The following is a 21,777-nucleotide window of genomic DNA, read 5'->3' as shown; positions in this document are numbered from 1 at the left end:
TGATAACAATGCCTCCATCTCCTGAAGTACCTGTATGAAGCTGTTTTATAGTTAACTTTTTTTAATATGTAGAAGCAGTACACTCTAAGATAATAAAAATATGCCATAAACAAATAACACAGTCATTTATAATTAAGTATTATGTACTATATAATTGGATGTGCTATACTTTATTTGAGTTATGGTGTATGTTTATTTATAGCAGCATCACCTCAAATACTTGATACATTACATCACAGGTTTGACATCACTTAGGCAACATCACCTTCATTATAATCCTACAGGCCCACCATACACATGGTTTAGCTTTCCAAAACATACTTACCTGTCACGTGACTGTATTTTTTCTTGCTTTTTTCCTTACCACTTGAACAGAGTATTTTCTTTTTGTCAATACATAGCAAATAAATGAAAAACGGTATGATTATGTACAGGAAGATTATGTGATACTCCTCAGAAAGTTATCTACAAGTTATAGGAGATTTTCCTGTTGGAATTATTTTCTTTACAGTAAACAAAATAAAGCATAGCTAACATTAAAGTTTCAATGATCCATATTTCCTAATATTATTAAAGGAAAACATCAGGTTTGGTAACTAGATTTCCTTTTCTAAAATTGCTTTACAAAATAACCAGTATTTGCTTTTGGGTTTATTGAGCTAAATACTGATTTACAAAAGAAATAGGATAACACTAAAAAGTAATTTGAAGAACGTTTGTTAAACACAAGAGTACCTATAAAAGGGAGTCAAGATTGAGAGGCAGGAAGAGAATAAGAAATCACCAAGAAGCAAGCCCTCCCTATGAATCAGTGCCATGCACAGGCCTCTGTGGGGGAACCAGATGCCAGCTTCTGGTGTGGGGGCTGGGAAACAAGAAGAGCCAATACTCCCCCACCCCACCCCACCCCACCCTGCTGTGAGTGACCGGCTGATCCAGAGAAACACAGGATGCGATGATAGCTATTGAGGTAAAATACAATTTAATGCTTGCAGTGTTTAGGGTTTCACTGACACTGCAGGTCTAAAGCCAGTAGTCTGATCACCTATTCAGAGTATAACAATATGAAATGTAGCATCTATGGGAGATCTCCTTCTGAAGGTGGTAGCCATTGTTAATTCCATATAATCTTGTTTTGAAGTCCTGAGTCACTTTCATTGCTTTGTTTTGATTGGCTTTAATCTGTTTTATTTTGCTTGGTTTTATTCTCTTTAAAATTAAAAAAAAAAGATTGAGAGGCAGGAAAATTCAGGTATAAAGGGCAGGGCCAATAATGCACCCCACTTGATGCCATAGTTTATAGTCTGGGCTTACATAAATTCTCAAGTTCTCATTAAATCTTACAGTTCTATGATATTAAAATGCCATTCAAATGTTCTAGGAAAACTCAATGTAATTTAGTGTGTGTATGTGGAGGAAGGGTATGTGTATGTTAAACCAACTCAACACTAGATGGCCCTAGTTACAAAATCAATGAATTTTCCAAAGCCTAAAATCCACAGGTACATCATTCTGAGAATGTATAGATTCTAACCCACTAAATTAAATTCCACTGTCTTCTAAAATCACACATATCTAACAAGCACAAGGTCATGAGTTTGATCCCTGGTACCAAAAAACAAACAAACAAAAGTATACATTAAAAATAGCACTGAGAATTATGTTTAAAATGCTCTGACTCTCCAAATGATGAAGCATAAATCCTAGAAGTCTTTATTTCACAGATAAAAACAAGTTGCACTGACATCGTCTTGAAAGATGTAGATTTAATTTGCTCTGAAATTATTTCACTTTGTATTCACATAGTAATCTATTATTTTAATGTTACTTTATTTTAATGTATACCAATTGATTTGACCCTGTCAGTAATCAGTGAGATAGGTAAAGGAGGTACGTATTTTCCTCTTTAACGGTAATGACACTGGGATTTAGATGGGGCATAAATTTGTTCAAGGGTATATGTCTTATAAATTACAGTATTGGACTGGATTCACAAGGTCCTGACTCCTGGATCAATGTCATTTCTAAACAGTAATCAGGAAAAGGCCTTAGGCCTTCCACTGTATTGTGTTTCTGACATGGTACTGCCATTCTTTAGAATACTCCCTGCAGTGAATTAAACATCAAACTATCAAAAATTCAGGAACTGAATATCAAATCCCTAGAGAGGCAATTTCATTGCATGGCAATTTACTCATCACCCACATCCAGAGAATACACAAATGGATCCTGTGGCTCTCCTTCAAATCCTGCAGTGTCTTCCCATTGTCCCAGGACAATGGAACACTGCAATGCTTATGCATGATCCTTCAGGAGCTACCACCTACTCTAGTCACTTTCCTTCTTTTTTGTCCTCTTACTACTTACAACTAGTATTTCAATAGTTACTTCAGTTTGTGAAACTCATTCCAGCTCAAGGTATCCATGTGTGCTATTCCTACCAACTAGAACGAACTCGTCCCATAACCATACCCCTCAGGTCTCAGTGCAGGGATCTCACATTCTGAAAATGTTTCCTCGGCTATCAATTGGTCTACCAAACACAGTTAGACTCTGTGTTTTCTGTTAGGTTAGCCTGTTATGCTTTTATGTTAGGGTAGGCAATATTACTTCTTCGGAATATTATTACAACTCCAATGAATTCACCATAGGGATATTTGTACCCTTAATCTATTAACTGCTAAATCCCTGAAGACCACCATATATTTTGCCAACTTTCAAAATCATGATCCATGATAAAAAAATAAATTTTACATCATAATTAGTGCACACAGGTACTTGAAAAAAAGGCTCATAAACAGTTCTTATCGTTTCTAAGTCTCTTGATATTTTTTCTTCTATTTTTAATATATTGGATACAACCTACTTTATTGAATCTATAGCCTACTAATAGCCCCAACTTCCATTTTAAATAATCATCCACTTACCAAAACTCTTAGCAGAGAGTAGATGTCTGGTAGTTGTTTGTAGAATAAGCTAACAGAAAATTAATATTTACCAAGCATTATTTAAACTTGATTTATTTTTACAAAGTAGAGTGAGTCTTACTATGTTAATTGTAGTGGGGTCCCAGCTTCTCTGTTCCAAGATCACAGATGTTTCTCCCTAAGCAGCCTTCAGAAAAGAGGCTGACCCATTAACTTAGCTTTATGTCTGGTCAATATATTTGTATCACCATAACAAATTAGTTTAGAAAAGAAAAAGCAGTAACTTAATAACGTTACAAAATTCATTACTCCCACTGGCTCTTAAGAGCAATATGTGAATTATAAAGGGAGGAGTCAGACTGGCACCCCAAGTTTGTATGGCCAGCCTCCAGAACTGTGAAAAAGAAATGTGTGTTACTGAAGCCACTCAGTCTATGATATTTTATCATTTTAATGAAGTAATGCATTTATTTTCTCATTCTTAAATTAATGACAGACAAAACCAATTCTGGGTCATCTAAATCAGGATACAAGCAGAACCAATTTGACTTGGACTTCTTATATGACTATTTCTTAATTAATACAGTGATTGGCGTCTGGGTTTGGGGCCTAGAAATCTGGGTTCTGATATCAATTTTACAATGCTAAATGCAATATGAACTCCAGCAAATTTTTTAGTTTGTCTCATGTTTGTTTCCTCGTCTTTAAAATTAGGATAATATGGCACTTACATCACAGGATTATTTTGAGGATTATATGTAAGTGCTTAAAACAATGACTGAGATGCAGAAGTATTCAGTAGGTGTTACTCAACACCATTGCCCTACATTTCTCCACAGAAATAAGCGTTTGGAACTATTACAGGAACCATTCATATCAATTAAGATAGGTGCTGTCAGCTGGTCTTTGAAGACTCAGTACTCCTCCAGAATCCCTTTAGTTTTTTGTTTTGACCTCTAAAACATGGATGTCTGCCTTCATGGACCAGTGACGCTGTTCCAGACCCAGGCATTACATCTGCACTGACCACAAGGAGAAAGCATATTTTCTTAGAGCCATGTGAAATTTTTCTCTTTCTGTTCATTCTTTTCCTTTCTCTGTGAGTTCTTTTTCCCCCTCCAGAATCTTCTCTAAACATGGGAGTTGTTAATGGAGAATTCAGATGCAGAGTTTCAGTCTTTGAATACATCATCTCTCTATTCTTCACGCACAGTTACCACTGAGATTTCAGGCAATTAACAATAGCCTTGGCTTTCAGTACATAGCTGATGTGCTTTCACAGAGATGGCTCCCTCTTAACATCTGAATGAGTAGTTTGAATAAAAGAAAGTATGTTTTCCCCAACCTGAGCTGGCCCTAATCCACTCATTTGGTTATATAAATGCTTTGTGTATTTTTTATAAGCTAGCATTTATCTTCATACTTGACCTAAAACTCCACACTTGATGTAACACAATTACAAAAAGTATGAAGTAAAGAGTTATTTTCCTCAATTATTTTAGCCTTGATATCACTTTGGTTTAGCAAATAAACCAAGGAACTAACATAAACAGAAGCTTAGTGACTCAAATTATAGTAAGTTATACATTTTAAATATATAAATCAATAAAATAGCTTCAAAACAGTATTCACCCCAGTGGTTTTTAATGCAACATGTATTTTAATTCCTTAACCCAAAAAGAAAGATAATTTTGTAAATTTTGTTTTGGTTATAGGCACCCATTACCTGGTCAAAGGGCTGTAGGGACAGAAGCGACAGGGTGAGTTAAAGTTTAACTTCCAGGAATTGTAAACCAAACCTGAAGCCACTGAACCTTTGGAGTTTGATATGATGATTAGAACATAACCACCGTGACACGTTGAATTCTCCATAATCAAGGAACATTTTCTGGGTGGGGATCTCTGCAATTGCTCAGGTACGGTTCATGTGTTTTGTTTTTTCTATTTCAGGTCTGTGGAGCTGTGTGATGTGGTGTTTGTGACAGTGCGTGAAAACAGCTTTGACTCAGTACTGGGTCTAAATCCAGGGAATCATCTAGTTCGTTTATATGTCAAGAAAATAAAAGAACATATTGGGATAATCATAAATCTCAAAATGAAAAGAATGCTACACATTTCTCTTTGACTTAATAAATTTCTAAGAGTTAAAAAGCAGATGCGACCCTATGGGTTTGAAAATGGAGCTAATGTTCTGAGCACTTTATTTAGCTCTAATCGGATAGCAAGGAGAGGTGTGCTTTACTGTCTGTTATGATCCTAGGGCCCTGAAAACAGAAAAGTGTCAACATCTCTGACAGATTTGGAATTCTCTGGATGGGTCATAATTTCTATTGTGCTTTAAACTTCATATATTTAGTGATGCTCTCCGCTATCACCACCATTTAAAAAACATAGTGATTTCTTACTATTTCCTCTGTTATTATCCTGCTAACCAGAAGAATGTCATAAGCTATTGCTTTGTAATTCTTGCAAAAAAAGATAATAAAACCATATTTGAGTATCTTAAATTTCAACTTTGGGAGAGCTAATAATTATATTATTTCCACAGTTGGGCAATTGTGCAGTTGATACATTTTCATATTATTATTCTGTTCACTTCATAAAGATGGTTTGCAACTAAAATAGGATGTTTCTAAAGAGAGAGATTATTCTGGGCATTTAGTAGGAATATCCCATTCCTGTCAGAAATCTCCTAAATTCTGTCTTTTGCTTTATGATTATAAAAGGTCCAAGAAGAAATTTTCCATGATAAATTTCTGTACTGCAGAAATTTGCAAACGTGCACTGTGTGGCCCCAAGATGAAGAATGTAAAATTATTTGTGCAGTGTGTTAGATTAATGTTGGATAGAACATATAGTGATATAAATTAATTCTAGTTATAATTTATGAGCGTCAAAAATGTGTTGTCTGACATCTAACATTCTTTATAATGTGCCGGGAACATGGAATCAGAGCACTGAGACTTTCTCACTAAATTCAAAGAAATAGACAAATAACTTTCAGGCTTCATCCGTAAGAAGTATATTTTCTGAAATAACGTTGATACTACCCATTTTAGACAAATGTTGCATTTTTACTGGTCCTATTTATTGCTTACCAAGTATAAGGGAAGAAAAGGTAGTTGGCAAGATAAAGAAACTGTAGTGAACAAATATACAGTGGCATCATGGATGTAAAAACCAATGAATACTTGCATCTCCAACTGGGCTAATACTAAACAGTATTCTGATAATTTCAACATTTTATGTAGTATATTTAGTGAACATTAATAAGTGTGGTACAAAAAATGACCACAGGCAAGTAAATAGAGGTAAGTGCTGTTACACAGCTAGTGTGTAACAGCATCTAGTATATTATACATTTCAATCATATCTCTTCTCTTTTTACTGTCACATGCTTATTCTTCTCCTTTTGTCTAATTAGAGCCTCCCATCTTCCTTCATGCCATCTTTTTCTTTTTTAAAAACCATTTCATCTATAAAGGAAAACATGGGATACTTGTCTTTTTAAGTCTAGATTATTTCACTTGACATCATGATCTCTGGATCCATTCATTTTCCTACCAAAAACATGACCTTTTTCTTCTTTATGGATAAATAATACTTTATTATGTGCATGTATGATATTTTCTGTCTCCACTCATGTGTGAGGACACCTAGACTGGTTCCACATCTCCTGTATTGTGAATCGTGCCCCAGTGAACATGGATATATAAGAATCTCTATAGCCTGCTGATCTTAACTCCTTCGGGTATATACCAAGGAGTAGCAGAGCTGGGTCATTTGGTAGTTCTATTTGTAGTTTTTTGTGGAATCTCCCTGCTGGTTTTACTAATTTTCATTTCTACTAGCAGTGTAGAAGAATGCCTTTTTCACCTCATCCTCACCAACCTTCCTTTATTTTCTTTCTTTCGTTCTCTCTCTCTCTCTCTCTTTCTGGGCTTTTTGTTTTGATGATAACTACTCTGACTAGGGTGAGATGGATTTCAGTGTAGTTTTGATTTGTGTAAGTTTCTTCATTTGTCTATTTATGGGTGGAGCTATTTTTCTATGTATGTGCTAAGTTGTTTTATAGTTCTTTGTATATTCTCTACATGTATTAATCCTCTGTCAGCAGAGTAGCTGGAAAAGACTTTCTCTTGTTCTCTAGGTCATCTCTTCACTCTGTTGGTTGTTCCCCTTGCTGTGCAAAAAATTTAATTTGATATAGTCCCATTTATTGCTTCTTGAGATTATTTCCTGTGCTACTGTGCTTCTTGTTCAGGAAGTCTTTGCGTGTGCTGTGATTCTAAGTGCTACTCCTATGCTTTATTCCAGCAGGTTCAAAGCTTCAGGTCTTTATCTAGGATTTGATCCAGTTTGTACTGATTTTTATACAATATGAGAGATAAAGATCTATTTCAGTCTTATTCTATGGATATCAAGTTTTTCTAGCATCCTTTGTTAAAGAGGCTGTCTTTGTTCCAATGTATGTTTTGGGCCCCTTTGTCAAAAATCAGATGGCTGTAGTTGTGTGAGTTTGTTTCTGCATCTTTTTTTTTATTCTGTTGGTCTATGTGCCTATTTTGTGCCATGCTGTTTTGTTACAGCTTTATTCTTGGCTTTGTAATATAATTTGAAATTCAGTATCATGATGGCTCCAGTGTGATTTTTTTTCTTTAGAATTACTTTGGGTATCCTGGACCTTTTGTGTTTCCATATGAATTTTAGGATTTTTTTTCTAGTTTTGCGAAGAATATCCATGAAATTTTAGAGGGAATTACATGAAGCCAATAGACTTTTAGTAATATGATCATTTTAACAATATTAACTCCGCCAATCTATGAATATGAGAGATCTTTCCATCTTCTAGTGTCTCCTTCAATTTCTCTTTTCTGTGTTGTTTAATTTTCCTTGAAGAGGCCTTTCACCTCCTTGGCTAAACTGATTCCTAGGTATTTTTAAGCTTTAGTGAATACAATTGTTTTCCTGATTTCTGGGTTCATTATTGCCGTACAGAAGATCAATGAATTTTTACCCTGGGTATTAAAAAATTTAAATCAGACCCTTTTACTGTATGATTGCTTGAGTAGTAACATATTAAGCACTATATTGTGAGGGGTACTTATAAGTGCTTGCTATAGACATTTTTCTTAGAGCAACCATATGAGGCAAGTACTGGGTTTCAAACAAGTCACCAAACAGGCTCAATGTCACCCAGATAACAAATGGGAGAACCAAGTTTCCAGCTGGGTAGTCTGATTCAAAAATATAACCATGTGACCATTATAATATAGAAACTGACTATGTGTGTAAACATGTTCATTAATTTGTGAATACAGAACAAGAACAATAGGCTATGTTTCTTTCTGATGCTTACTTTACAAAAGAATATGTTCCTCCAGGAATAGCTATTAATGTCTCTCAGAATTGGTACTCCTCAGAAGACAGATTTGAAAATAATCATGTTTATAGCCTATGTCCAGTATTCATTACAACCAGAATCATTAAAACATCATCACTTTTGAAATCATCACATTTGAACACATCTAGGGACCACACCCCTCATCATCTCCATCAAACAGAACTGTGCCTCCCTTGGTAGCTTTTAAAATTAGTTACAGTAAGAATACTGGACTTTTCTCCAGGCAGAACTAGGTTGAAATGCCTGTTCCAAAACTCCCTGGGTTTATGAATTGTATACATTATTTGATTTTCTTGAATCTCATATTACTCACTTGTGACACAGACATAAAATCTACTCCAAAGAATTTGCAAAGATTAAATAAAATCTTTAACAAAGTGAATCAAAGTCCTCAGTGCTTAGAAATTCCGTAAAATTCTCCATTTCTCTTTGTCACAATCCCTTAAAAACTCCAGAAAAATCTCTGAAGACTTTCCAAATGTATCCATTAGTTCTTGTTTGTCAAAACAATATCATTAAAACAGAAAACTGCGTAAATGAAGTTTTGACCCATCACAAATTCTATTCTATATTTTTAGAGAGAATCTAAAATTCTTTTTTAATATTAAAGCACTCATATCATATACTTTACTTTAGACAATAATTACTCAAAACTCCTAGTTAAAAGTCCAACATCCTTTTTTGTCAAATCCATCTGATATACTCTGATATGTGTTCATTTCATCACATAGTCAGTGGTAAAAATCTGTTTCAGTAATTGTCTCTTAAAATGTTGCCATCCCTTAGAAAGCAGGGCAGTACTCTGAGCACTGTTGCACAATGGCTTTCATTGCCTGATGTGTCTCTAAATGACTCAATAAGTTCAAACAAGACAGTATTGATCCACAGAGGATAAACACCATTTTATCTTATTCATGGACACAGTAACCAGGCTCTTCTAAAGTGCAGTTCTAACAGTCCAAACTCCCTGAGGAGAAGCAACTGGAAAAGGCGCCCCACTCCCGCCGTGGCAGGCTCTATTAGATATCTAAATCCCATCTGCTCCTTGGCCTGACACTGCAAATCCAGCCAGTTATTATTAACAAATATTTACTGCCAATTGGATCAGGAAAGGAAGTTTATCGCTTCATGTCATCAGACATAATCCAACTAGGTTACCAGTTTTAAACATTATTTCGAATTTTTAATTTAACAAACTAAAATTTTGCATTACATACATTTTGGTTGATGCAAATCAAAAATTAAACTGGGCACGCTGGTGCACTCCTGTAATCTCTGAATTCTAGAAATCTGAAGTGGAAGGACTGCAAGTCTGAGACAGACTCCACAGATTGATGACTTTGCAAGACCTTGTCTCAAAAGTACAAAGGGCCAAGGGTGTAGCTCAGCGTGGAGGCCCTTGGTTCAACTCCCCAGTACCAAAAATACATATGTATATATATATAATATGTATTATATATTGTATTATTATATATGAATATATATGCATATATGTATATCTATGCATATATATGTGCATATATATATATGGTAACCACTGAGGCTTAGTTCCTGAACTCTTATGGGTACTAAAATCATCAGATGTTCAAGTCCCTTATATAAAATGGTGCACTATTTACATGTAACCTACTCACATCCTCTTACATACTTTAAATCATCTCTTGGCTATTTATGATATCAAAGACAATGTAAAAGCTATTAAATAGGTGCTTTTAAATGACTATTTTTAAAGGAATTTGTAAAGCAAAAAATTCAGTACAGATGCATTTTTTTCAAACATTTTAAATCTGCAGTTGATTGACTATATGAACGGAGAAACCACAGATTTGGAGAACTATATTTTCTTTCATAAAAGTGGTTGTCTTCATTAAAGTATGTTGGTATCCGGGCACTCAGATTTATTTTTTATAAAAATACATAGGTGGAATTATATGAATATTGCTATGTGATAACAATCATGTGGAAAATTTTCCAGAGCTTTTTTTTGTTTCAATGGGAATAGAGCTCTTGTAGTATTAAGAAGGAAATAGTAAAGAGAATGTAAGAACTTCCTCTGGTTTGCACAATTATATATAGCTCCAGTAAATAATATCACTAAAGAGAATCAGCACATGACAATTTGGCTAGACAGAATGTCTAAGTGAATAGATTGGTTTGTAATTCTATAAAACCTCATTTTCAGTTATGTAATGATGCCATCTTTCTTTCAGCAGTTAGAAACTAACATTGTTTTTGGGTGCCCAGTTGATTTAAGGAAAGCTAGATTTAAGTCTCAGAATTAACCGCCTTGCTACTCCATTCTCATTGAATATTCTGGCCTATAAAAATATTTCATACAAAAGAAATTATATGGATTTTTAAACACCAAAGCTCTTTGTACTCAGTTGAGTATTTTTAGTTTTTTAAGTAATTGAGTTATTGTACTAGTTAATTTAAAGATATTCTCACCCCTTCTTTTACGTGCCATAGTGCTGATTATGTAATGGGAATTCAGCTATTCTACTAGAAATTAACTGATTTATTGAGCAGTTAAGAGCTAGATGAAACACTGAAGCGGCAACATGAGTCTACATGGATTTGAGGAAAAATATCCAGTATCATGCTGGTCCCAGAAGAAAACAACCTAAAACCATTTAGTCCAGTACACATACTATAGTGATGTAGCAGAAGACACGAGAATTAAAAGTCTCCTAACACACAGTTAAGAGACTGGGAAAACATTATACACAAATGCAATTGTTTTTCAGTTCTAGTATTTTGGTATTTTGAATTTAGTCCTTTCACTGGGATCCTGTTTTTCATATATGGCTTCTGGGTGAAATGGATTGGCTTAGTAGATGTATTTAAACCTAGTGCCTCCAAATATTTGCAGAGTCAGAAATCAGAAAGTGGTTTCATGGAGAAAAGAACTGTGGGGTCACATAATACATGTCCACCCCAGGAATCCTTCTCGAAGATGTTTTAGAGTTCCTCACAATTCAGGAATTTCCCCACAATCAATTAAAGCTATCACTTTATAGTTGCAATAAAGCTATCACTTTATAGTTGTGATAATGCTGATATAACAACAGCAGCTCAACTTCAATTTTCTCACATAACTCATGCTATATGCCAAATACACTGTTAAATTTTTAAAGTTTTGGGGGCTGGGGATTTAGCACAGTGGCATAAGCACCTGCCTTGCAAGCACGCAGTCGTGAGTTCGATCCCTGGTACCGATAAAAAAAGGAAAAAGACCAAAAAAAATTTTTTTTTTAAGTTTCCCATAAAATAGATATTCTTGTTATGTTATTTTTCCAGTAGAAAACTTAAAGCTTAGGAACATGGACAAGGAATCTTAAATTTACAAGCTAATCAGTGGTGGAAGCAGGGCTGAATCACAATACTCTCAATCTCACCGCATCCCTGCAAACTGAAGAGAAATGGAAGAAAGCATTGACACCTGGCAGGAAATGATAAGATCTTTTGAGAGAAAAGCTAAAGGAATTGCTCGAGGATAGAAGATACTGAAGTCAAGAACCAGGTGGGCCCTTGCCTCTATACCGCCTTTCACCATACACGTCTATCTCAGGCTGATTCTCTAAGCAGATTTTAAGAAAAAAATTAATAGGATCTCTTTGGCTGAGAATTCTCCCTTCTTTATATACCTGAACCAAAGACTCACACAGCTAGGGAATCAGTTAAAGAGACTCTTTTTGTGACTTAAGAGACTGCGAGGTTCACATCACAGAAGTATGCATTAAGCAAAAGGATAGGCGCCCTGAACACTGTGACAGGTGAGCCCTGTAGACATTACTGAAAATGCAGAGTAATTGTGCCGAAGGACTTAGATGTCTAACAATTAAATTCTGTTAGTGTCTGAAGAGGACACAGCTCCTCCCATCTGGAGGACACACCTTTCTCCCCATGGGAAGAATAACTGGGCTGCTAGGTCCACGTTTGCTAAGGGATTCTCATATTAGACTGACCTAATTTGGAAGTTTAAATTGAGGCTCCCAAATAGCTGCTCACCAGCCAGAACAGAGTGATTCATTTAGAATAATAATGAGTTAGTTTCCTTCTGGAAATTGTTAAAACAGGTCCTTGTTAAAATTCAAATTAACTAGAAGGCCAAGAATGAATGATAGGAACATTTAGCCTGAAATCACTTAACAGACTAAAAAACCTTGTAAAACCAGGTGGGTGGCACACACTTGGAATCTCAGCACTCAGAAGGCTGAGGCGGGGCGGGGGATCGGCATGGGTTCAAGGCCAGCCTGGGCTCCACAGTGAGACCCCATCTAAAAACAAATAAAAAACCCAGGAAAATATTGTGGGAATGATGCTTAGAGAATTAAGTTCTGATGAGGAAGAGAATTTATAGAGGGTAGGCGGCCACAGGTAACCAGAGAGTGATATGAGGGACTTGGATGACAGGTATTTGTCAGACTTTTAAGAAAAAACTTACTTACTATTAAATAATTTTGCTTTGCTATTATATTCTTTCAAGCACCATATTTACCATATAATTCTTTCATGCCATTCCCTTATTATATCAGATACTTAGTACAGGTGTACTGACTTGAACTGGTACCAGGGAATATCATTTGAAGAGAAAAATCTATTATCTAGAAACTCATTTTCATTTGCATTTATGAAACAAGTTATGAAGTCAAATATTTTCTGTAATAATAAACAAGGACCCACAATTGCAAAGACTTCTCTAATGCTGCATGATGCACAGTGTTATCTTGACAAAAAATAGACTATTACAGTAGAGGATTCCAGACCAAGAATTAGGGGCTCAAATCTTGGCCCTACCTTGAGCTAATAACTAATGTGCTACCTTAAGCTAATTCTTAGCTTCTCTATGCCTGTTTCCTCTTCTGTTAGACTCAAAATCGTTTTAAGAATTACATAAGAAATTACACGTGAAGGGCTTCGAATAGTATCAATCAAATATGTAAAAACCTTTAACTATTATACCCATAATTCTAATCACCTTTCTGTGTTGAAAACAAAATTTTTAAATAAAAGCAAATGGTTAGGAGAAAGAGTGTCCACAAGGTAAAAATGCGTGGAATGGTTTTTAGATTGGAATGAGGAGGCTGAGAAATTAATTCAGTTTTTACCACTATTTGAAACCCCATTTCCCTGATGCTGTCATAGTTTGTTCGAGGCAGAAATGCTCTTTGGCTAAGTTCGTACAGAACTATTTGAAGAAACCTGGATAATTTTTGAAGGAAACAGTAGAGAAACATAGCACCTCATGCCAGAGTGAAAATCTCTTTTGCATCATTATTTTCATAGTTACAATGACAAAAAAAGATTAGTGCTCAAAGGCACTTATAAAAATTCAGTTAAGAATAGAATGGTTATTAATATATAGTACAATAAAATGCAAGCATGAAACAAATTATCTTTTCCCTAAGTTAGTCCCCTAGGCATAGAGACATCCTGAAAAGCCAATTCCCAAGGGAAAATTGAATAAGAAGCTCAGCGGGACATCAGGACTTTTCTGGAAAGTGTTAGAGGTCAGTGCCAATTTTAAGAGAAGGGGCTGGATGAAAAGACAATAAAGAGACCCTTCCTTCTGTTACACTGTAAGGGAATGTGTGCTCATTCTATTACAGGGGTCAGTCCTTGGAGCCACTTGGAAGCTAAGGAATCCTACCACATATTATTATGTTCCAAGTCGTCTCTGTGGCTTGAGGGAGTCTGCACTCCATCCCCAGCTGAACATTATTTAACAACTGCTCCTTCTTCTAGACAAGAGTAAGAGCACATCCTCCCATTCCCCACTAAATTGTGATACGGAGTTTATCCCGGAAGAGATTAGATTTTATTAACTTGTGCATTGAGAATTTATTTAGTGGCACCCTCTACCCCACCACTGGAGTTCAACATTATTCTCGGTGCTATGCCAGACCCAAGCATGGATCGTGCTTTTATCCCTAACTTGAGGAAACTGCAGAGGCTTCTCCAGAGCCCCCACTGCAATGTTAGGATAACTGATCAGATCACACCCTTCTCCAAAGGCTTATTTTGCTAGAATATTTATTTATAATGGTTAGAACTTTCCCAAAGGCTAGAAAAGTATTTTACTTGTTTTTTTTAAATTTCTAGATCTAGCACAGTGCTAAGAGATCTAATTCATATACAATGTTGCTTGTTGAATTAGTCACTTTGCTGGAAAGGAATGAAGTGAAGCAAAACACCAGAGTGCTCTGTATCTGGCCCATGCTTTGCCTTTATTCTTCCTCTCTGAATCACTGCTATAAATCTAGGTGGCAGGCATCATTTTTTCAAATTTGTTTGCAGAAACCAAATGTAGCAACTAAGATCAAAAGACAGAGACACATAGAGAGGGAGAAGGAAAGGGAGAGGGAGAGGGAGAGACACAGAGGCAGACGCAGACGCAGAAGCAGAAGCAGACACAGAGAAAGACAGAGAGGTTTATAAAGAGACTTACTATCTATAGAGTGATGTATTATAAGGAACTTGCTTATGTGATTATGGAAGAGGAAATCCCAAAATTTGCAGGCAGAAAACCTGTGTCCAAGCCTCACAGTCCAAGTCCAAAGACCCGAGATCCAGGACAACCAGTGGCATATGTGCTTGTCTATAAGCTGGCAAGCTATAGACCCCAGAAAAGTAAATATTTCACTTTTAGTCAAAAAGACTAATGTTCCAGTTCGACACAGTTGGGCAGGAGGAGTTTCCTCCAACTAATCTTTCCTTGTCTGTGGAGGCCTTCAGCTGATCAAATGACACCCAGCCCCATTGGGGAGGACAAATTACTCAACTGAATCTGCTGCTTCAAATGTTAGTTTCACCCAGAAACATCCTCACAGACACAGCTCGTACTATATTTGGCCAGATGTCTGGGCACCCAATAGTCTGGTCCGTCACACTGAATTAACCTTCACTGTATAAACTTGAGGGAAGCAGATATGGGCTCATGTTATCTTATTTAAAAGCTCTTCACTTTTCCCCCCTTATGTCCCCCTCCTTTCAACATTTGTGCAGTTTCCCCCTACTGTTAAATTTTTGCAGCATCTCTTTTTTGGATTACTCATCACTTGATTTGAGCACTGAGAAGACAAGTCACACATGAGTGTCCTCTACAGTTTTGCAATACACTGTTAGTGAAAGAGCTACTCATGAAAAGAGAGGTATAAAGAGACCCCTTATGTGGTGTTGGGCTACCAACTTTGGAAGCCAAGAGTTTATTCATCAGGAGTTTATGCCCAGTTCTATGCACATCTGCTAATGCACTCACACATACGTACACACAACCGCACGTACACTTCTTCTGGCTTCTAAAAGTCCTTACTCTCTGTGGTTCAGTTTTACTCCACAGATTTAGCATTTTTTCTACACATAAAGTAATTGCAAACAGTAGTCTTATGTATACAGTATTAAGCATCTTTTTAGTAGATACACACTGAGATTATAGAAAATATGGAGTCATTCTTCCTTTGCCCTTATTATGTAGACTTGAGCCTTTCTATTCTTCTTAGTAAAAATGTTTATGTATCTGTCCTATTTATTTGGCAAGTGGGACAAATTCATTACCCTTAATTTTTTGGTTTTGACATTTAACGTGTAGAGATTAGCACTGAAGTCAGCCATTCTAAATTCTGCTGTGTGTTACAATTAACAAGAGACCTTTACACGTATCGTTGCCAGCACCCCACTCTGGATCAATTGTTTCCCAATCCCTTCATGTGGGGAGGACAATGCCCTCAGCCTAAATACAGGTGATTCTGATTCCCAAGACCAAACAGGACATCTGTTCTTTCTGCCTAGATCCTGCAGCTCACGTCTCTTGTCAGCTGCTCTGCTGAGTGGCAATTATTTTTGTTCCAGGGAGAAGTGTGTTAAATAGAGGTACAAAGTTACAGCCTTACAGTAGTTTACTGAAGTTACAGTTAAGAAATTTACTCAAACTGGACACAAATTCTCCTTGAGCAGAAGATTCCAGAAAAGCTGTTTTTGAGAGCAAAATTAAAATGGAGAAGGTGAGATCTAATGGAATTTTAACTACAATACTTGCTAAAACTTAAAAACACTAGCTCTTAAACATCAAATTCTTGTTTTGACAAGATGCACATAAGTTAATGCTTCTTGTTGATCTTCTTCCTCTTCTCCTTCTCCTCCTTCTTTTTGTCTTTCCTTATATAATTCACATTTCCAAGCTAAATCTAGGAATTTAAAGGGCTTCTCGATATTTAAAGGGCATTTTAAGCAAATAAATGGTGAAACATTTTTTCAAATAGATAAGGTACACCTCCATAATTCTCATTTAATGAGAAATAAGCTAAAAAGCACAAATGCTTCCACTGGACCATAAATTACAGAATTTTAAGTAGATCTTCAAATACAAATAAATTGTTCTGGTTCTTTGAAATTACTTTTTCCTCAAGTAAAACAGAAAGGATTTCTAGATGTCAGGAATATTTTTCAAAAATGATGATCTGTGAGCCAGGTAAGCATGTTTAAGTTTTCCAATAATTCTGATAACCTTTCATGAAATGAGAGTGTGTCTAATTCTTGAATTTAATATAGTTTTATTTAAAATGAAGAAACATTTCTTTTCCCTCTGGCATGTTTTAAAGCCCTGATTTAGTTCAGATATATAATATACAAAAATTATGAGAATAATTTTTGTATTATGAGTCTGCTTATTGTTTTTCTCTGATAAGCCCTGTTAATAGGAACAAAGGCATTTTCCGCAAAAAGGTTTTTTTTTTTAAATTTTTACAGTTTTATAGTTTCTTCAATATCTTAAGTTTTATTATTTTATGTTACTTTGCAAGGACTCAAAATAATTCCAGACTGAATAACATACAGATTTTAAACGTCAACAAACAGTAATCAAAACATGCTCTACACATCTCTGTAAAAAAAAAATCCCAATTCTTTCTTTTGAAAGTTATGCATTATTACTGCTTCTTGACAACATTACTCTTTTTTGTTAAAAGTGCTATATATTTCAAATACAATCAGCCATGTCTTAGTCATAAGAGCTAACACAGGATCAGGAAAAAGAATAATGAATTAAAGCGTGGACAAGACTAAGAGGAAGAAAAGGAATAAGAAATTCTATTGGATATTTGATGGTGGAGGATAGGAAGACTACTTTCAAAGCACTTTGGGTTTGGTTATCAACCATATCATTACCCCATCAGATATTCAATCCATAGTTGATTTTTACTCTCTGAATATCCACTATCTAGAAGATCAGTGGAAGGAAACATTTAGTTTACATATGATGGAGACATTCAGATGCTGCCAACTGATGCTTTAGATGATAAACCATGGGCGGGTTACACCTGCAGGGAGTAATGTTTGGGTGACATAAGACTCAGCATGTAACACAGAGCCTGCAGTGACCATATATCTATTTCTTAAAGGATCCAGTAACACATCAGACAATTCACACACAAAGGATCTTTTATAACAACTCATCTTCATTCCACCCAAGAGGCTAAGTTACATAGTGCTTTAGGTGACTGAGACCATGTGTCCTCATGGAACAGGATGCAGACTCAGGTGTCACCATCAGCAACTTCAGGGCACCTTAGGTTTTTCATAGCAACACTCTAAGCAGAGTAGGTATTATAAATTCTCCATCCTCTAGGGTGGAGTCCCCTAGGTACTTTCATTTAAGGCGCGAAAACTAGGAAGAAATAAAATTTAGTAATTAAAACCACAGTTAGCCTGTTATTTATTATCTCATAACCTTGGGTATATTAATTTACCTTTTTCTACCTTGGGTTATTAACTTTACCACAGGAATGATAATATTTATACCACTGAGGTTTTATGAGAATTAAGTGATAAGTTTAAAGTTTTAAGAACATGTCATAAAATATGTATTCAGTAAATATTAACCATGTCTATTATTCTTTTTTAAACTCTTTAAATTTTGCCACAGAATAAGAAAAATGTTATATTAGATTTCCATTAACTTTTTGCTTAACTTACATTTTCCTGATCACAAAAGATGACTATATTTAAACGACAAATTTGTAAGATTCTCCTTTTTCCATGAATTGACATGCATAGTGATTTGTGAGTCTATATTTCACTTAAACTTATTCTTTGTATATTAAAAAAAATTATTCCTCTTTTACTTAAATAATACTTTCTTTTAATCATTGTCCTCTTTTTATTTTACCTTTCTAAAAGTTTGACATTGGTATGTAGTTAAATCTGTTAGTATTTTCATTATGGCTATTTACAGATTTAGTCTGAAGATCTTCTCTGTACCATAAGATTATAAAAATGTTTTATTTTTCTTCTTGTAGTTACACAATGTTTTTAGAAATTACTTCTTTAATCTGCTTAGAATTTTATCATAGGCTGTTAAGCAACCTGCCAACTTTATCTCTTTCTCAAATTGTCTATGATTTCCCTATTACTTGAAGTAGCATTTACTGGCAAATTCCAATATAAACAGAACTGTGGATCAGGATTTTTACTCCATATCATTAATCCATTATTGTCTGTTTCTATATTTGTTTTATTGTTAACTCTATTAGGCTGGTTCCAAATCATTACACACTTTTAATACATTTGTGGCATTTATTGCACATTTTTAATGCCAGATGGCTTGTGAAATCAATTTGTCAAACTTCAAAAGGATTTCATTAGCATACAAGTTGGAATTTCATTAAATTAATAATTTGGGGTAAAGTTGTATCTTTACAACAATAAGATTTTCATTTATCCAGGACTTTGGATCTTTTGATAGAAATTCAATATTTTTATCATATAAGTTTTAAACAATTCTCATCTCACTGTTTATCCTTTTATAAGTTTTTCAATTCATATTTTCTCATTTTTTTCACTATTTCAGTTAGGGAACATTTATATCGCCTTGTTGTTTTATTAATTATAATAGTTTTATGTAGTTTATTTCCTTGTTCTTAATGAGAATGAATGCACCATTTCAACAGTCAGTATAATGTATGTTGCGTGTTACTAATAAATGGTATTTATCAACACAAGAACATTTGTGTTCTATTGCTAATTTATGGAGAATTTTGTTATTTTTTAAAAAAAATTGTTAAGTGTCACTTCTACATTTGTTGTAGTAATTATGCATTATCCTTTTATTAGTGAAGAGAATTAAACTAATGGAATCTCTGACATTGAATACACTGTCATTCTCAAAATGATCTTATTTTATTGTATATTATTTTTATAATTTGCTGAATACAAATCATACTTTTTTATTCTGTAGTATTTGTCTAGGCTGCCTCTTGTATTTGCCTAGTTTTGTACTAGAAATGTATAAGTCTGCAGCTATTTCACATTTTCTATTATTTTTTATTCTTCATATAGTTGTATATAATAAAAGAATTGTTACTTAAATGATTTGCAAAACTTGCTTAATAAAACCATTGTCATGGTTTATGTTGGTGGCCCCAAGCCTGATGTATTTGCACTGTGCATTTGTGATTGGCTCATTGTCTAGAGCTTGGATTGATGGTGTCAGTGCTGCACCCACCTAGGGGTGGCACCAACATACAATGTAATGGCTGGAAGAAGGCGTGTCTCACCCCGCCTTGCTGTTTGCAGCCACCATGAATTGTGGCCCCACCATGCCACCCTGCCTTGGAGCCAATTGAGTATGGACTGAAACCTCACCTCCAAAAACTGTAAGAATAAACCTTTCCTTTCCCAGCTTTGGGCATCAGGTATTTTGTCTCAGTGATGAGTAAAAAGTAACTATGACAACCATTAAGAAGTAATTTTTTGTACTTCAAATTCAAGACCTTGAGTTTGCCAGGGAGGCACTTGTGCTGCTGAGCTATATTCCCAGGCCAAGAAGTAGTTATCTGGAAGAAAAACATTGACTATTTTTCAGTGAAATTAATGGTTATTAGTTTGTCTATATTGTTAACATATCCTGGAGGCAATTTTGAAAACTTACACTTTTTAACTTAATTATCCACTGCATCTGTATTTTTCAAATTATTGGTAAAGTGTTCTCACTTTTGAGAAGTCTCTGGATATGTGGTTGTATCTATTTTTCCATCTCAGTTTTAAAATTTATTTACTAATTTTTAGTTTAAAGAGAATAAAACCAAGCAAAATAAAACAGAATAAACCAATCAAAACAAAGCAGTGTAAGTGACTCAGGACTTCAAAACTAGATAATAGGAAATCAACAATGGTTACCATCATGCTTCTTGTTGTCTTCAAAATAGCTGTCTATAACTTGAGACATAGTAAAAATCAAACAAAACAGAACAGAACTAATAAAAATAAAACAAAGAATGCAATAAAGGTCTTCAAAACAAGATAATAGTAAATACAAAATGGTTACCATAATATATCTTATCTTTGAAATAGCTTCCCATGCCATTGGATATAATAAAATCAAACAAGATAAAACTCAACTGAATACAATGAAAATGATACAGGACTTCAAAATAAGATGATAGGGAATTAATAATGACTACCATCTTCAGAAAGCGATCCCTCCTAGATGCTACACTGCATATTGTTATCCTCTGAAAAGATGATCAGACTACCAGCTTTACACTTACAAAGTCAGTAAAACACTAAACACTAAGCATTACAAGCATTAAGTTGTATTTTACCTCAAGAGCTATTGTGGCAGCCTGTGTATCTCCAGATCAGCCTGTTGCTTATGTGAGTGTGAGGGACGTTGGCTTTTCTTATCTCCCAGCCCGTGCACCCCAAGGGGCTGGCATCTGGTTCTCCTACTAGTGACACCCCCATGGCACGACTCACAGGGGGGGGGGCTTGGCTTCTTGTCGGCTTCTTGTTCTCCTCCCTCACAATCCATGCATGGCACTGACTCATGGAAAAAGGCTGGCTTCTGGTTCTCCCTACAGTGGCCTGAGCATGGTGCCAGCTCACAGGGAGGGCCTGGCTTCTTGTTGGCTTATTGTTCTCTTTCCCTTCAGTCCTTCATCTTATTTTTAAAATATATATTTTCTCTTTTTACTTTGTCAGGATTGCCAGCAGTACAGTAGTTTATTGATCTTTTCAATCATCTTTTACATTTATTTATTAAGTCTGCAGATCTTTGTTTAATTCTACTTTTATCTGTGATGTCTTTTCATTTATTTTATTTTCCTTGCTTCATTCATTGAATGATAGTTATTTTCAGTATTGTTATTTTCTAAAAAATGACAATGTTTCGTTAGAATAGAATCCTGACCAGCTCTTGTAATGTTATGTGACTTTTTATGAACATGCAAGTTTTTAACATAATTTTTATATTGTTATATGACCTTTATATCATAAAGACTAAAAGTAATCAAGTAAGCAAGAATGAAGAAAATTGGAATAGTGCATTAATCCACTACTCAGTGATAACTAGTTAACCCCTTGACATCAAAGTCTTTGAGAATATAAAAACTAATATTTATGAAATCAGACTATGCATTGTGTTTTTTTTTTTTTTTTTTTTTTAATTTA

General features: G+C 35.0%; 1 protein-coding gene across 3 annotated transcripts in view; it reads left to right on the top strand.

Annotated features, from left to right (window-relative positions):
* The first annotated feature begins 4,725 nt into the window (after positions 1-4,725).
* Positions 4,726-21,777, top strand: part of A1cf (APOBEC1 complementation factor) — an 87,121-nt gene continuing 70,069 nt past the window's right edge. For 2 of the 3 annotated variants that reach the window (XM_013156973.3, XM_003473560.4), the window contains exon 1: positions 4,726-4,843. The gene's annotated coding sequence lies outside the window, so the exon portion shown is untranslated. The remainder of the gene's footprint in view (positions 4,844-21,777) is intronic. The other variant, XM_063239511.1, reaches the window with a different exon arrangement.

Source organism: Cavia porcellus, unplaced genomic scaffold, assembly GCF_034190915.1.
Source record: "Cavia porcellus strain 051 isolate PalLab524CR breed Dunkin Hartley unplaced genomic scaffold, mCavPor4.1 scaffold_28, whole genome shotgun sequence".
Lineage (NCBI taxonomy): Eukaryota > Metazoa > Chordata > Mammalia > Rodentia > Caviidae > Cavia > Cavia porcellus.
This window is presented reverse-complemented; position numbering and strand designations above follow the sequence as displayed.